At 41.8% G+C, this 14474-nt stretch overlaps 1 protein-coding gene across 3 annotated transcripts in view; it reads right to left on the reverse strand.

Moving 5' to 3' along the window:
• The window catches only part of FSTL4 (follistatin like 4), a 439124-nt gene that overhangs the window by 180892 nt on the left and 243758 nt on the right, over window positions 1–14474 (reverse strand). The gene's annotated exons all lie outside the window — the stretch shown is intronic.

Genomic DNA, 14474 nt, shown 5'->3' on the forward strand with positions numbered 1-14474 from the left:
CTGACCTGAAATGAAGTCCCTTGGGCAGGGAAACCCTGAGCTCCACACTAATCTATTCTAGCCATGCCGTGAGTGGTAACTTAGAAGGGTGACTTCATAGGATCTGGGAAGGTCCTCCTGCCCCCTCCCCTGGCTCTCCTATCCTCCTCCAACTGCCCACACTCAGACTTACTGACTTGGGCACAAAGCATTTTATTTGATAATTACAGGTAGTTAGATGTGCAACTTTCTCCTATTCGGTCATTATGGAGACAAATTTATTCACAAGAAGGCCCTTTCTGGAAAAGGGTCCATTGTACTGGTAGAGCTGAAGGGAGGAAAGGGGTCCACACAGGGGTTCTGGGCCCAGGGCACATAGTGATTTAACCAGAGACAAATCTGAATTCACCATTTCTTCTCTGTGGAATTGAGCTGTGCAGATGAAATGGTCTTTTAATATTATCTCTTCTAGATAGACATTGTGACAGTACTACTATCTTGGTTAAATATGAACTTTCCAATCATATTCTTGGTGGGCAGTTAAACAAGCAAACCAAAAACCCCTAGCTATGGACTGAATGTTTGTGTCTCCCCAAATTCATATGTTGAAGCATAAATTTCCAACGTGATGATACTTGGAGGTGAGGTGTTTGGGAGGTAATTAATTCACAAGGATGGAGTCCTCATGAATGGGATTAATACCCTTTTAAAAAGAGACAGGAAGAGATGATCTCTCTCTCTCTCTCTTTCTTTTTCTCTTTCTCTCTCTCTCTACCGTGTGAGGTCACAGCAAGAAGATGGTCATATGCAAACCAGGAAGAGGACCCTCACCAGACACAGATCTGCTACCACCTTGATCTTGGACTTCCCAGCCCCCAGAACTGTGAGAAATAAATTTCTTTAAGCCACTCAGACTATGATAATCTGTTATAGCACCAGACTGACTAAGCACCCCTCATTTCAACAATTCAGGCCTATGACAGTGTCAGGTGACATGGGGCCACAGATCTGAGAGAAATCTTGGAGTCCCAAAATTTTAGAGTTGGATGGAACCTTGAGAGACAATCAAATTCATGTCAGCCATCTAGAAATCAGTAGGTAGTATTCTCGGAGTGAGCTGGTGCATAACCTGGTTGGCAGTCTCAACTTAAACACCTCTGTCCCTCCTGAAGGGATTCTCTGCACTTACCCTGCAGCACTCCTGAGCACCCAACACCTGCCGTTTTCCAAAGAAAACAATGGTTTGACTTACTGTTGAGTAAAGAGATCCATTTATAAAGAGCTATTTTGAAAAAAAAAAACCCAAAACATAGGATGTGCATGGCATATCTATCTATCTATCTATCTATCTATCTATCTATAGAAAAGACTCTGAAGTTACATACCAAAATATTATCCCTGGTTCTCTCTGATGGTAAGTCACTTTTATTTTACTCTTTTGTGCTTTTCTGTGTGTCCTAAATTCTCTGGAAATAATACATAATACCTTTGTAATCAGAAAAACAACAATAAAAAGAAAGCAACAGCAGTTACTTTTAAAGACCCCCAATCAAGATTTTCCTGCCTTGATTGAAATAGCAAAGCCTCATGCCAGTTCCCCATTGTCAGAAAACAGCTGGAGTGTTGGTGAAAGCATGAAAGGAAATAAACTGGTTAGTAAAAAGCGGTGGAGGAGCTTTAAAGTAGGTGCTACCTTGTGATAAAAATGTACCTTATTCTCCTCTCACTCCTGTTTGGTATAGTTGATCCATTAGAGGCAACTACCAAAAATATCTACGTGTCTAGAAATCTGGCTTTCTGTCACATTGGGATCAGTAATAGCCTCTAAAGTTAATTTGTTCTTCCCACATTGACATGATTTAAAGTGATATGGACCCTTGTGAGATGTGTGGAGATAGGAGAAAATATTACAAGTTTCTGGAAGATCCATGGCCTTAGAGAGCAGACATACTGCTTGCATCAGTTGATATTTATACTTAAATAATGGAGAGATATACTATGTTTACATATGGAAAGCCACAGTTTTGTAAACATGTTGATTCTTCCTGAATTTACCCATAGACTCAATGCAATACAAATCAAATTTCCAACAGGGTGTGTGTACACACACATATGTGCACTTGACAAGCTGAATCTACAATTTATAAGCATGTACAACATCCTGAAGACAGCTTCAGAGCTCTCAAAGGAGAAGGACAAGGGCTTGCCCTATGAGATATCAGAACCTGATATGATGTGAAGCTTTTGTTTTTAAGACATTGTGGTATTGGTACAGGAATACATCAACTGAACAGAAGAAAGAACTCTGCAATAGGCTCCTGTAGAAACAGACATTTGCTACAAGACAGAGGCAGTATTGTAGATGTCTGGGGGAACAAATAGACTTTTCAATAAATGGCATTAGGGCAAATTGTAATTGGAATCCATGTGAAAAATAATAAAACTAGGCCTTTGCATTATACCATTTACAAAACATTAAATCCAGTAGACTAAAAAAAAATAAACATTGGGTCCTGCTTTTCGAATGATGGCATATGGAACGCTGTAGACATGCTCTTCAGAGAAATAACTATAAATGGTGAAATGATGATTTGATTAAAAAAAAAAATCCAAACCCAACCAGTTAAAGTGCCTGGAAATTTTCCTAAGTACCTATAGCACATGAAGAAACATTTATTCAAGAAAATCTACTTTTGGAAGGCCAAAGTGGGTGGATCACCTGAGGTCAGGAGTTAAAGACCAACCTGACTGACATGGTGAAACTCCGTCTCTACTAAAAAATACAAAAATTAGCCAGGCGTGGTGGCGGGTGCCTGTAATCCCAGCTACTTGGGAGGCTGAGACATGAAAACAGCTTGAACTTGGGATGTGGAGGTTGTGGTGAGCTGAGATCGTGCCATTGCACTCCAGCCTGGGGGACAGAGCAAGAGTCCGTCTCAAAAAAAAAAAAAAAAAAAGAAAAAGAAAGAAAAAAAATCTCAAATCAATAACCTAATCTTTCACCATAACACACTGGAAAAAGAAGAGCAAACTAAACCCAAAACAAGCAGGGCAAGCGAGTAGTAAAGATTAAAGTGGATATTAATGAAAAGAGAATAGAAAAGCAATAAAGTAACTCAACAAACCCAAAAATTGGTTCTTTAAAAAAAATATCAACAAAATTGACAAAACCTTTAGCTAGAGTAACAAAAATTTTTTTTAGAAGTCTCAAATTACTAAAAACAGGAAGGAGGATGATATTACTATTGACTTTACAAAATAAAAAGGATTATAAGGGAAAAGTATGAACAAGTATATGCCAATAAATTAGACAACTTTGATGAATTGGACAAATTTGTAGAAAGACACAAACTATTGAAAGTAACTCAAGAAAAAATAAAAAATCACTATATAAGTAAAGAGATTTAGTTATTTAAAAATCTCACACAAAGAAAAGCATGGGACCGAGTTAATTCACTGGTAAATTCTATCAAACATTTAAAGAAGAATTAATACCAATTCTTCATAAACTCTTCCATAAAATAAAAGAGAAGGGAATATGTTTCAACACATTCTGTGACTTCAATATCAACCTTATATCAAAACCAGGCAAGACAACAGAAGGAAACTACTGACCAATATCCATTATGATTACAGATATTAAAAAATCTTCAACAAAATACTAGCAAACCATATCCAGCAATATATAAAATATATATCATATATATAAAACTTATAAAATAAATTTATAAAATATATTTATTTATCCAATTATACCCAATATCAAATCCAGGGTAAAAAAAAGGACTATACATCATTACCAAGTGGGATTTATTCCAGGAATGTAAGACTGTTTTAACATATGAAAATCAATTACTGTAATAAACAATGTCAACAGGAAAAAGGGCAAAACCCACAACAGTGGCAGATAAAGCATTCTGTCAAAAAGGGGTTTTGATAAAAGCACTCAACAAAGTAAGAACCGAAGTGAAATTCTTCAACCTAGTAAAAGGTACCTATAGAAAATTCACAACTCATATACTTGATGGTGAATGACTAACGTTTTCCCCTTAAATAATGAACAAGACAAGGATGTCTGCCCTCATCATTGCTATCCAAAATTGTACTAAATCTTCTAATCAGGGAAAGAAAATAACACATAAGGCATCTAGATTAGAAAGGCAGAAGTAAAACTATTTTTACTTATAACCACACTATCTTTTTATAGATAATCCCAAATCATTCAATTTAAAAACTACTAGAACTAACAAATGGGTCTTGCAAGTTTGCAGGGCACAAAGTCCATATACAACAATCAATTGTATTTCTATACCTTAGCAATAAACATTCTGAAAATGAAATTGTGAAAACAATTTCACTTGCAATAGATTGAAAAAATAAAATATTGATAAATTTAACTAAAGAAATGCAAAACTTATATTCTGTAAATTACAAAAAAGTTGAAATTAAAGAAGACCAAAATAAATAAAGACATCCTATGAGTTGAAAGACTTAATACTGTTAAGATTGGCAATACTTTCTAATTGATCTACTCATTTTATGTAATACTGTTCCAAATCCCAGCTTGCTTCTTTGAGAACTTGAGAAACTGATACAAAAATTTATATGAATTTTTAGAATAGTCAAATGATCTTGCAAAAGAATAACAAGTTGGAGGACTCACATTTCCTGACTTCAAAACTTACTACAAGGCTAGAGTAATCAAGACAGTTTGGTATCAGCATAAGGACAGACATATAAGATCAATGGAATAGAATTGAGATCCAGAAATAAACCCTCACAACTACAGTCAATGGATTTTTTACAAGACAATTCAAAAGAAAAGAATAGGGATTAAAACAAATGATGCAGGGATAACTGGATATCCTCATATAAAAGTCTGACACCAACCCTGACCTCACACCGCATGCAAAAAGTAACTCACAACAGACTTAATGTAATGTAAAAACTAAGTATAACAGCTGAAATGACAAAACTATTTTTGAGACACAGTCTCGTTCCCTCACTCAGGCTGTAGTGCAATGGTGTGATCTCGGCGTACTGCAACCTCCACCTCTTGGGTTCAAGCAATTCTCCTACCTCAGCCTCCCAAGTAGCTGGAATTACAGGCGCTCACCACAACGCCCAGCTAATTTTTTTTTTTTTTTTTGTATTTTCAGTAGAGACAGGGTTTTGCCATGTTGGCCAGCCTGGTCTCAAACCCCTGACCTCTGGTGATCTACCTGCCTCAGCCTCTCAAAGTGCTGGGATTACAGGCATGAGCCACTATGCCCTGCCCAATAAAACTCTTAGGAAAAAAAAAGTGGTGGATCTTTGTGACTTTGGGTTAGGCAAAGCCTTTTTAAATATAACATCCAAAGCACAAGTGACAAAAGAAAAACATAGATAAATTGGACTTCATGAAAATGAAAAACTTTTGTGCTTCTTAGAATAAAATAAAGAAAGTGAAAAGAAAACCCATAGGATGGGAGAAAATATTTTCAAAGCATATATCCGACAAGGGACTTGTATCCAGAGAAATATATAGAACTCTTGCAACTCAATCTTAAACAGACTAATAATTCAATTAAAAAATAGGTAAAGGATATGAATAGACAGTTGTCCAAAGAAGATATATACACATGGTCAATAATCACATGAAAAGATATTCAACATTATCCACCAAGGAAATGCAAATCAAAATCACATGAGATACCACTTTAAGTTCACTAGGGGACTATAGTTAAAAAGACAAATAATAATAAGTGTTGGTGAGAATTTGAAGAAGTGGAAATTCTTACACATTGCTAGTGGACATATAAAACGGACATATAAAATGGCAGAGCCACTTTGGAAAAGAGTCTGGCAGTCCCTCAACATTAACTTTATTTTAGAGTTAATTTTTGTATATGGTTTGAGGTACGAGTCCAAGACTTTTTATGAGGATATCCAGTTATCCCTGCACTGTTGAACATAAAATTGACATATGACCCAGCAATTCTACTCCTATGTATACACCCAAGAAACATAACATATGTCCCCACAAAAACTTGTACACAAATGTTTATAGCAGCATTATGGCTATTCATGATAACCATAAAGTAGAAGCAACTCAAATGTCCATCCACTGATAAATGGATAAAATTTGATATATCCATGCAATAGAATTTTATTTGGAAATAAAAAGGAAGGAAGATTGATGTATGTCAAGACATGGATGAACCTTGGAAGTCGGTCACAAAAGACCACATAATATCATTCCATTTATGTGCAATGTTTAGAATAGGCAAATCTTTAGAGACAGAAGGTAGATTAGTGGTTGCTTAGGGTAGGGGGTGGGTGGGTAGTGGCAGCAGTAGGAAGGGGAGGAATGGGGGATGACTGTTAATGGATGCAGTTTCTTTTTGGGGTGGTAAAAATGTTTTAAAATGGATTACAGTGATGGTTGTATAACTCCGTGGATACATTAAAAACCATTGACTTGTATATTTTGAATGGGTGAATTGAATAGTATGTGAATTATATCAATAAAGCTGTTACGGTTAAAAAACTGAAAATGAAAGGCAAAACTGTAAAGTTAGAGATGATGTAGAATAATGTAGGGCCTCGGGAGCAGGGAAAGATTTATTTTAAAAGGCACAAAATCTACTAATCATGAAGGAAAAGATGGCTTAATTCAACTTTATGAAAATTAAGAACTTCCATCCTTAAAAAGAAACAAAGATAGAGTGAAAAGTTGAGCCACCAGTAGAAGAACGTTTGCAATAAATACAATCAACGAAGAATAGGTATCCAGAATATATTTTAAAAACTTCCATAAGTCAATACAGAAAAAAAAAAAAACTTATATGTAAAAAACTTGTGCAGGTACTTCACAGAAGAGGAATCAAAATGGTCAATAAACACATAACACGATGCTTAGCTTCATTTGTAATCAGGAAAGTATCAATTAAAACCACAAAGAGATGCCAGTCATACCTAACATTTTTATGTTTTCTAGTCACAGGTGTTAGTAAGAACATGAATTATGGGAACTCACACACTGTTGCTTCCAAGGAAAGTTGGTCAACAATTTTGGCAAAGAGTATGGTGGTATCTAGAAAGGAGAGCAAAGTAACAGTGCCTAGGGTACATGCTAGAGGAACACTTTCACAGGTGCACAGGAAGACATATCCGAGAATGATTCCAGTTGCACAGCTTGGAATATCCCCAAATGGGAATGAACCCAAATGCTGGTTGTCAACAGTAGAATGGATACATTGTGGCATAGTTATATAAGAGGTTATCCAGGAATGAAGAGAACATGGTACAACTATACCCCATATGGACTAGTCTTACAAATAAGATACTGAGTATAAGAAATATATCTGAAAAGAACACCCACAGCATGGTTCCCATCTATATGGAGTTCAAAAACAAGAGAAAGTAAACTATGTTAATACACATTTATGAATATAAATCTAGATAACTATAAATAAAGACGGAAGATGATTATCACAGAATGGACAGTGGTCACCTCCAGGCAGGGAGGAGGATGTTGAGTAGGGAGGGGCACGAGAGAGGGAGCATTTCTAAAGCACAGCCTAATTCCTAAAATGTGGCTCTTGTCTTCATGATCATTCTTTTAACTGCATGTACACATTTTCATCCCATTGTCTGTATGCCATACATCATAATAGAAAATGAAGAAAAACATTTCCTTTTCACCAAGTGGCTTCCCTTCCAATTCTATGAATGTGCCAGTCGGTCAGCCTTGCACATGGACACAGCTATGTGCAGGGTTGTGTGTTCAAGCATTCCTATGAGCACTCAGCTCACTCTAGTTAAACACGCTGGTCGGGGTGCCATGGACTGAGGAAGAACATGAGGAAGCAGGGCTTCTGTCCTCCATGGAGAAAGTTAGGCAAGTTAGCTGTGGCTGTGTGACTTACTTTTCCAAGGAAATGGGGGTACATGAATGTGTCAATTCCAGGCTCTACACTGGGGTTTTACTCCCTCTTCACATCCCCTTCCGCACCCTGCACTTCCTCCTGGTCATCCCAGAGCTCAGACCCTGGTGGGCTCAGCAGGGGCTGCCCAGACACCCCTTGAAGGGGTGGGGAGTGCCACCCTCTCACGGCGGAGGTTTGCTCAGCACACCGCTCACCTGCTAAAATCCTCCTGGTTCTCAGATGTCTGGCCTTCCCTACAGTGCTGACTGCAGAAGGCCATGTGGGCCTGGGTCTGCCAGCCGAGCCCTTGCTCATGTTGGATGTATTGTGTGAGTGAGAAACTTTTACTGGGGTGCCGAGGTTTTGCAGTTGTTTGTTACTGTGGCATAACCTAACACTCCTCTGAAACCTCCATTTCTTTATGTGGGTAATAATTTCCACCTACTTGTGATGATTGTTAGTTCTCATCATTCCCTCCTGCTCCTCCTCCTCTCACTTTAAACTGGATGCAAGAACACTGAGAAATAAGTCATTTGTTGAATTAGTCATTTACTTATAATCCAGACTGTGATTGTTTGGAACATTGGAGAGAGGGATTTCTCCAATAAAAGACAAACTTGCTGACTCATGTGGGGTTGACAGCATTCACAGGATCATGAACAGTCAGATGGTGTAGTTCATCCCCTGATGCTGGGGAGCATGGGTGATCACCTATTTCAGACTGTGCCTCAACTCTGCTAGGGAAACTGCTTAACTCCCTCAACAAAGAACTAGTAGCTTGCACCACATAATACATACTCCCAGTTAACTGAGAAACACATTATTTCAGCCACTTGTTTTAGATATGTGTAGGCACACTCAAGTCAGACGTCACAGGGAGGGCATGGAAAGGGAAAATGAAATAGGAGGTGAGAAGATGAGGAGGAGTACAGGGAAAGAAAGAGGGCACAGAGAGAGACAGAGAGAGAGGGAGAGAAGCGGGATGGGGCAAGGAAGAACAGAGTGTGCAACTGCCTGGTGGATATTCAGGTGGCTGGACCAGGCTCTGCGTGCCCACATGAACTTTACTGACATGTTACTCTTTGGCCCATTTTGAAATGACCTCTCCATTGGCATGACCAGCTACTCCCCAGCTGGCCAAGCCCAGCCCACCCTGATTTTGTCCTATCCTGAGTCTCAAATGTCTCCCAGTCACAACTCTTCCTGTGGACCACTTCCTGCACTTCCTTCTGGCCATTCCAGAGCCCAGACCCTGGCGGGCTCAGCAGGTACCACCTGAAGGGGTGGGGAGAGCCACCCTCTCAGGAAGGAGGTTTGCCTTCTCCTTTCAAAATTCTCTTGGTTCTCAGATGCCCAGCTGTGCCCTTTGGCTTTGAGATTCCTGGGGCTAGAAACCCCCAACCAGAGAGTCTCAGTGGTGGTGCTAGGGTCGGGGGGAGAGGAAAGCCTTTCTGAAGGATGTGTCCTTTCTTGGGTCAGGCAAAGGTACTTGTCAAAACCAGATCTCCATCCCATTGAATGACAAGCCAGTGCCCACTTCCCTGGAAGGAGTTTTTCTCCAATTAACTTAAGTCATGTACCTGTCTGTCTAACTGACAGGCCCCAGGGCCCTGGGAGAAGACAAGACATCCCATCATTCGGCGGGGACACCTCAAACATTTGCTCTGTTAATTGGCTGCTGCCTTATTAAGAGGCGGGTCTCCTGCCACAGCCTTCATTACTGATTTCCAGGAGTAACTAGGCTCCCCCACGCTCCAGTCACCAAGGTGGTTGATTAAATACCCTGATTCCCATGTCTTCGAACTCAGCAGCTTGCTGGCCGAGGTGTGCATTTCCCAGACAAAGGTATCCTTAGAAAGGAGGCACACTTGGATCTAATCAGCAGCCTTTGCACTCTGCCACTCCTCCCCCTCCATTTGTGGACTGTTCTTTTGTTCTGAGAAATCCGACGCCTACATTCCCCTTTGGTCTTTCTCTCCTTAAGTTTACATCTTACATTGTTTGAGTGTTTAAATATAATTTCAAATGGATATTGTTTAAATTATTAAGCTTCTGGAAGAAAAGAAGACTTTCCTGGGAAAAATGTGATTGGCAGAAAGCACCTCTAAGGTTGGTGGATGAGGAGAGGTAAGGACTTCCGGAGTCAAGTGCTGCTTCCCCACCCTCCTGCGGAACCCCTGCGTACTGGAGGTGGAGGTTGCAAGTCAGGAAAGGATGGTGCAATGACCCTAGAGTGCAATACTCATCCAACTATAGTCCAGGACAGGGACTGAGCCACAGGGTAGGAGAATCACACTCTGACTTGGGCTCCAAGCAGCATTTCCTTTCTGAGTCAGCGGCCCGCTCTCCAGATGGGGTGGTGACAGGGTGCGCCCTGACGAAGGGCTGACACTTCCACAGGGCTGTTCAGGGCCCAGTCCAAATGGGACACTCGGCTCCTGTCAGTTGAAGGATTTCACTCAGGCCTCGCTGAGATGACTTGTACTTCTGCTTAGACAAGGACTGGCTAAGGATGGAGGAAGGCAGTTAGAACCATCCTGGGGTGGGCAGGTGTGATGGTTAATTTTCACAATCAGTGCCTGGTCCTGCCGACTGTATTTTTCCTAAGGGGTTCTCCGGTCTGCCAACTCCCCCTGATTCAGGCCTCTGTGTGGCTTTGCTGAATGTCCTCGATGACTTCTGCTGGGCCCCTGCTTCCAGGGTCACTCTGTCCCAAGGGCAACACAGGCGATCTTTCTGAACACCAGGCCTATGGTTTAACACCCCAGAATGCTGCCTGCCCTTGCATCCAAGAGAAAGTCCATGCTCCTTAACCTGACGGTCCAGGTCTGGCCCCAGCTTGGTCAAAGCTCCTTTCCAGACTTGACCTTGCTGCTTTCTCTCTGCCCTAAACTCTATATTTGGAGAAACACCAATTGGCTTGTGACTCCCTATGCTGGCTTCATACCCTAACCCTTGGCCTAGAAGTCTCCTTTCCTCTTTCTCTAACCCATTTCTCATCATTTAGTACTCAGTCCAGATGGCACCCCCTCTCGGAGGCCTCCCTGTTCCTTCCATAACAGACTGGACGTGCTCTGTCATGATGCTCCCCATCCTAGTTTACAACAGGCAGGGGGTGTGTGTCCCCCTCAGCTCCCCAAGGGCAGGGCCATCTCACACTCCTCTTGGACCCCCGCCACCAGGACCTCGACTAGGCCTGGTACACAGCAGGCTCTCAGCACTGTTTGTTGAAGAAAGGAAATGCGGAATTGCAGAAGCCTGCCAAGGCACGAATGGCCCAGATACAAGAATCACAGATCTTTCTATGAAATCGTGAAACACAAGGGTGAAACTTTTTTTTTTTTTTTTATACTTTAAGTTCTAGGGTACAAGTGGATAACGTGCAGGTTTGTTACATATGTATACTTGTCCCATGTTGGCGTGCTGCACCCATCAACTCGTCAGCACCCATCAACTCGTCATTTACATCAGGTATAACTCCCAATGCAATCCCTCCCCGCTCCCCCCTCCCCATGATAGGCCCCAGTGCATCATCACTGGCCATCAGAGAAATGCAAATCAAAACCACAATGAGATACCATCTCACACCAGTTAGAATGGCAATCATTAAAAAGTCAGGAAACAACAGGTGCTGGAGAGGATGTGGAGAAATAGGAACACTTTTACACTGTTGGTGGGATTGTAAACTAGTTCAACCATTATGGAAAACAGTATGGCGATTCCTCAAGGATCTAGAACTAGATGTACCATATGACCCAGCCATCCCATTACTGGGTATATACCCAAAGGATTATAAATCATGCTGCTATATGCACACGTATGTTTATTGCGGCACTATTCACAATAGCAAAGACTTGGAATCAACCCAAATGTCCATCAGTGACAGACTGGATTAAGAAAATGTGGCACATATACACCATGGAATACTATGCAGCCATAAAAAAGGATGAGTTTGTGTCCTTTGTAGAGACATGGATGCAGCTGGAAACCATCATTCTCAGCAAACTATTGCAAGAACAGAAAACCAAACACCGCATGTTTTCACTCATAGGTGGGAACTGAACAATGAGATCACTTGGACTCGGGAAGGGGAACATCATACACAAGAGTGAAACTTGATCCATGCAGCACTGAAGACAGGGACCACTACTTTATTTTCCTCAGGAATGTGAAGAAACAGGCGCGATGAGGTTTAGAGCACACGCTGGTACTGCTCATGGGTTCCTGTGCGATGTGCACTAGAGAAGCTCTATTCCTGATCACACCCACCCTGAATTCCTTTTCCAAGGCTGCCATCTTGGGCTGCCCCACAGGCTCTGGTTCCCCTAGAACCCAACCTGGGCTGCACAGAAGCTGAGTCCACTGGTAGCAAGTCTAGTTAGCAGCTCAGTCCCGAGCCCACTCTATCCATTGGCTCCTCTGAGGTGAGCCATACACAGTGCCCGGCTTTTTGCTAATTTTGAAAAAGGGAGAGACTGTGCAGGCGCTCACTGCAAGGCCTCCTTTCTTTTCTAATTACAGAAATCATGATATACATAGACAGTGTGGCACAGTAGAAGGAACACAGACAACAAAGAAACAAAGGTTTTAAAAAACCATCGCACTTCCTTTGTTGAGTCAAGAGTGGCTAACAACATGGGCACATGTCAGCTACACGTGCAGAAAGTTTTCTTCAGAACACAAGTGAGAGTGCAGGCACAATCTGCCCAGTTGCCGAACGATAATCAGTGCGTGGTTTTTAAAAATCATACATGTAAGAGATGTGGCAGAGCAGACAGAGCAAAGACAACATTTAACATTTCAAATCAGTCTGAATTGCAGCTCTCCTCCTCACTGGTTGAGTGGTGGTGGGCAAGTCATTAAACCTCTGTGAGCCTCAGTTTCCTCACCTGCCAAGTTAGGGGTAATAACAGTCCTTACCCTGAAGGACTGCTGTAGGATTAAAGAACAGAAAGTGCACAGAATGCTCAGCCTTGGACCTGGCATGTAACAGGGGCTCTTTGAGTTAGTTGTTACCCTGCCCTCCGTTCTAATCCAATCTGTTTTTTTTCAAAAAGGGTAAGATGTATAAAATCACAATCATTTGCTGCAAAGTTTGATGATTATAATCACAGCCAGCAGAGTCTCCATGGAGCTATAGCCACAGGAATTCTGGTGGTGCCTTCACTCTGAGTTCTTTCTTTCCCAGCCTTCTAGACAGGCATGCTCAAGTGTGCATCTTGTTTTGTGCCAACTGTTTCTCTAAATTAGCATCTGGGCTTCTGTCGGCATGTTTTACAGAGAGAAACCACATTTCTCAGCAGTGGACTTTGCCTTCCTTTTGTATAGATTCCCTGTTTCTTCGGGTCTTCGTGATACCCACAATTGTTTACCCTGAGAACCACAAAAGTTTTTAATATGGAAAGTTTGTTCCTTTAAAATCACTGAGAGAACGTTTATTGAGACAAGCCTGGCACATAAACAAGATCTTCACGTCACCGAAATTTGGCAGGGGGCAGAGGTGGGGACGCTGGCGAGAAGGAACCCAGGCAGAAGTGGAGAGACAGAAAGGAGTGACCGAGAAATATGGGCGTTTTTCTTCCTGTGTGATGAAGCCCTCACCCTGTGTTTCACGTGGCATTGGCGGGGACTTTCTTCCTTTGTAATGTGCTCACCGGGGCTGTGACATCACATAGCCATGTGGAGACAGCCACTGAAGTTCAAAGACAAGGTAAGTGTAAATGTGAATCATTTCATTAAAACAACTGGATATACAATACTTGATGTCTGTGGTAACTCTAACTTCTCCTCATTTCCCTTTAGGGGAGTGAGGGTTTTCAGGTACCTGCTGTCTGATCAGTTGCAAGTGCCGCATCTGGTGGAGGAGGAAGGAATGCAGCCATAACATCAGCAAAGCTGCATGAAGTATTTCCCTCTGCTGCTGCTGCTGCCCTGTACCTGGTTATTCACGTCCCACCCACCCAACCTTCCAGGTTCAGGTCAAGCCCCGCTCCCCGACAAATATCCCTCCTAACCATAGGAGTGGTCACTGGCACCCAGTGAAAGAGGATAGGCAGGTGCCAGTACTGGTGCTGTCATTTACAAGTTCAGTAACTGGGAAAGTTATCTGGCTTCTCTTTGCCTCTCAGTAAACACCAACTAGGAAGAAGAGTGCATGAGATGTCCATACAGACCCTGGCAGTGGGCTGGCAGCCTGGCAGATTCTCAGTGAATGAGAATGTGTATTTCCCATGATGCTATCCACCCCACCCTGATGGCCATTCCTTCTTCTTTTCTGCAAGGGTGTGTCCCATGGTGGCCCTTTATTGTCTTGGGGGTTGAACTTCTACCTTTCTCTCTTAACAGAGCAGCTCTTCTGCCTTCTTTGCCTTTTCTTGGCAACAGAGTTTGGCTCTCATGCATTTCCCTCAAATTGGTTAATCACATTGTATTGACTGCAACATTAGAACTGATAGTTCAGGCCTTCCCAATCATCCTGATCATGTCACTGGCATACTGACACACGCCCATGAACAAAGGCTTCATCACACAAGGAAGACACACTATGACACGCTGGAGTTTTCTTCTATTTCAGTTGCAGCCCTG

The sequence above is a fragment of the Papio anubis genome, chromosome 5 (genome assembly GCF_008728515.1).
Source record: "Papio anubis isolate 15944 chromosome 5, Panubis1.0, whole genome shotgun sequence".
Lineage (NCBI taxonomy): Eukaryota > Metazoa > Chordata > Mammalia > Primates > Cercopithecidae > Papio > Papio anubis.